The sequence below is a fragment of the Chrysochloris asiatica genome, unplaced genomic scaffold (assembly GCF_000296735.1).
Source record: "Chrysochloris asiatica unplaced genomic scaffold, ChrAsi1.0 scaffold00340, whole genome shotgun sequence".
NCBI lineage: Eukaryota > Metazoa > Chordata > Mammalia > Afrosoricida > Chrysochloridae > Chrysochloris > Chrysochloris asiatica.
In genome coordinates this window covers 1,366,743-1,370,866 of record NW_006408858.1, presented here as the reverse complement: position 1 = coordinate 1,370,866, position 4,124 = coordinate 1,366,743, and the positions used below count along the sequence as shown (strand labels likewise).

The 4,124-nt window shown below is 44.5% G+C and overlaps 1 pseudogene; it reads left to right on the top strand.

Annotated features, from left to right (window-relative positions):
- Positions 1-1,796: 1,796 nt before the first annotated feature.
- On the top strand, positions 1,797-2,391 carry LOC102811990 (annotated as a pseudogene).
- The last annotated feature ends 1,733 nt before the right edge of the window (positions 2,392-4,124 follow it).

Sequence of the window (4,124 nt, the reverse complement as noted above, 5' to 3'; positions counted from 1 at the left end):
AACCATTTGGTGTTCCCTTGTTCTGTTAGAACAACTGCCTCTTGATCTATGTACAGGCTCCTGATGAGCACAATTAAGTGTTCCAGAATACTCATTCTTTGCAATGTTGTGCATAGCTTGTCAAGATCCACACAATTAAAAGCCCGTCAATAAAGCACAGGTAAACATCTTTCTGGTATTCTCTGCTTTTATCCAAGATCCATTGGACATCAGCAATGATATCCCTAGTTTCACATCCTCATTTTAATCTGGCATGAACCTCTGAAATTTCTCCACCAACGTAATCAGTCATTTTGCATTATCTTTAGTAAAACCATTGACATGGGATGTCAATGATAATATCTGATTATTTTAGTATTCCATTGGATCACCTCTCTTTGGAATGGGCACAAATATAGATCTCTTCCAGTCAATAGTCTTCCAAATTTCTTGGCATAGATTATTGAGTGCCTCCAGGACCACTTCAGTTTATTGAAAGATTCCATTTGTATTCTATCAATTCCTGGCTCCTTGTTCTTTGCCAATGCCTTTAATGCACCTTGGACTTCTTCCTTCAAGATCATTGGCTCTTGATCATATGCTACCTCTGGAAATAGTTGAACACCAACAACGTGGTTTTGGTATAGTGACTCTGTGTAGTCCTTCATCTTCCTTTGATGTTTTCTGCATCATTCAGTATTTGGCCTTCAATATTTTGAGTCAAGGTTTGACTTTTTTCTTCAGTTCCCTCCGCTTGAGGTATGCTGACCATGTTCTTCCTTTTTGGTTTTCTAACTCCAGGTCTTTGCACATTTTGTTACAATACTTGACTTAGTCTTCTTGAGCTGACCTTTGAAATTTTCTGTTCAGCTCTTGTACCTCCTCATTTCTTCCATTTGCTTTAGCATCTCTACTCTGGAGAGCAAGTTTCAGTGTCTCTTCTGACATCCATTTTGACCTTTTCCTTCTTTCTTTTCTTCTCAATGACCTTTTGTTTTCTTTTTGTATGATGTTCTTGATGTCATGCCACAACTCTTCTGGTCTTTGGTCTTTGGTGTTTAATGTATCAAATCTGTTCTTCAGATGATCTCTAAATTCAGGTAGAATGTATTTTGACTCTCATGGACTTGTTTTCATTTTCTTCAGCTTCAACTTGGATTTGTATATGAACAATTGATGGTCTGTTCTACAGTCTGCCCTGGCCTTATTTTGGGTGATGATATGGAGCTTTTCAACCACCTCTTTCCACATATGTAGTAAATTTTATTTCTATGTGTATAGTCATCTTTTATGTTGGTTAAAAAAGGTATTTTCAATGAAGAAGTCATAGGTCTTACAAAATTCTATCATGCGATCTGCTACATCATTTCTGTTACAAGGCCATATTTTCTAACTACTGATCCTACTCTTTGTTTCCAACCTTTGCATTCCAGTCTCGAGTAATGATCAATACATCTTGTCCTAAGAGGAAGCTGAGACTGTGCCCAAATGCAAGGTGTATCACAACTCAGCCAGCAGAGTAAGAAAACAGATTCTCTCTTGGTGGCTCCAATACCCTCGTGTGCCCAAGAAATTGATGCAGAAAAGGCTGTATGGAAGGTCACTGGAGAGAATGAGAAGGGAATAGAGAATCAAGGGCAAGATCCATTTACACTAGAGAGACAGGGAGAACAGATAAGGGGAGGGGCCCAGATGGCACTGGGAGGACATGGTTAGCATTTCGGCCCACTGGTGCTGATGGCAGTGAATCTTCCTTCCTTGCCACACCTGGGCCTCTGAAGAGAAGGCACCATTACCATTGTGTCATTACATCCTAGATGACCTTTCTGAACTCATGCACTGAACGAAATGCCATCACCAGCTTATACAGCTCCACCTGAGGATTCCTGCCACAGAAGAGGAGAAGGGGTCTTTCACAGCCCAGTCCTCACTGTCCCAGTTTCCACAGAGAAGTCCCAGGTACCAGACACTTCCTCTTCAACTATGTCCCTGAAGAAGAACAAGTCTGAAAAGCTTCCAACTATGAGTGAGGAGGCCCAGGTACCAGACACTTCCTCTTCAACTATGTCTCTGAAGAAGAACAAGTCTGAAAAGCTTTCAGAAGTGACCTCAGGACAGAAACACAACTTGAGGAACTGTTCACTACCATCTGACAGCTCAAGATCCAAAAAATGCAGGATTCCTCTGCTGCGTCCAAAGTGAGGGAAGCTTTTGGAGATGTCCCCAGTCTTCCAGCCAGGTTATCGAGTCACCACAGAAGATCTGGACAGGAAGAAGAGAGCATCTGTCCAGAGCATCAACCTCATGTTGAGAGGTGAGACAGGGGCCAACTTGGGCTCCAGAGCCCTGAAAACTTCAGCATCCCGCTTCCTGCAGTGGCTGGTCCTCCAGAGGCTACCACAGCATGTGTGAACCAGGAACAGGCAACATGGAAAAGGAAGCAGGATTTTTTAGGCCTAATGGCCTTCCTGCAGTGTGCATGACTGGCCACTTCTACTCATCTCATGTGTAGGAAGACATCCAGCTCACCGGGCCCTCTACTTTTTTCATTCCCATCACTACTACCTGACACCTTCTCACTACTACCTTAGCCCCTTTCAACTTGCCGTTCGCTGCTTCTACTCCATTTCCACATACATGGAGAACTATCATATCAGCTAGGTGCCCAATCACTTCTACGCCTGTTCCCTCTGCATCAGGACAGGATTCTAACATGGTAAACTGACCTCACCTGCCTACTGATAGAGCTGCCTTCTTCACATGCAGGGTGGAGTCACCTATACCCATGAGTGTATATTCCCCTGAGTCCTTCTCATGGACTCCAACTCCAACAAAAAATCCTCTCTCCTGGGGCATGACAATCACTGGTTCCTTACTATTAGTTTGGAATGAATCCATATGTAAACTTGCCCCCTAGCATTCTCTTGATGTTGGAGCCACCACCTTGGACACTTCTCCACAGCTGCAGTTGGCTCCTCATTGTAGTACCCCCATGGATGTATCGCCACCTCCCCAGGTTCTCCTCCTGAGACCTCTCCTGGGCACCAGCGGCCCCTTGCCATCTGTCTATATCCTTCAGACACCCTCAAGTGGCAGCAATGCCTCAGCCTTATGTGCTACAAGCCAGCCTGCTCTTAGATTCCACAGCCCTCACAAAACCACATTGAGCCTCACCATTTCTCCTAGATCTATGTACAGGCTGATACTAAGGACCCCCGAGGGGCAGCAACATGGATCTACCACATTCCATAAGTTTCTCCAGACTGCAATCCAGGCAGCCCCAAATCTGAATCTCAGCTCAAGCTCCACTCCACAGTGTCAGCATTGGTTGGGCACACAAATCACTACCCAGCCAGCCTTGGATGCCATCCCATTAGTTTTCAACTCTGTTGGCACCACTACCTATGGCTTTGGCACCTCATGACTGGCACTGTTACCAATGAGGCACCACTCCTCAGTTGAACCAGCACATCCCCAGGTCACTTCAGGTTGTGGGTTTCTGGAACAGAGAAGTCTCAGATATTATCTTTATCTTTGAAAAACTCAACATGAGCACAGTATCAAACAGGGTCCCTAGCATTCCAAACAACAATAGGAAAAACAGTCTGTCTAGCCTTCCTAGCCAGAACACCCCTACAACACAGATGGGACCTAGCAAGATTAATGAAAGTCTTGCTATTAAAGGCACTAGTACTCAAACTGCCAGGGACCCACTCTGGCAAAGACCAGTTATTATAAGTGAAGATCCTAGCACCCCTGTAAGCAAAGCTTCTTCCAGTTTTGTGACCATCCCCACTGTTATCAGAGTAACCGAGTCTCTGACAAATGCAAAAAAAAGAAGAAACATATCTGTAACCTTGCTCCAAACCTTTGTAGAAGATGTAAATCAAGGGTTGTCCACCAATTTGTGTTCCTCTGCACTCAGATACAGGATGTTGGGGTGTAAGAGGAAGTAGTCAGTATCCCCTTCCTCCCATGCTGACCTTGTACGTGCTCCATGAATGTGTCTTACACAAATCTTGTGCTGACCTCTGCAATCCTACAGTGAGCCAAGGGACAGAGATTCATGAACTAAGAGAGGAGGGCATGGGTAGTCAGTGTCACATGATGGGGGGCAAGTAGCACAGAGATCATGAAAATTTCTA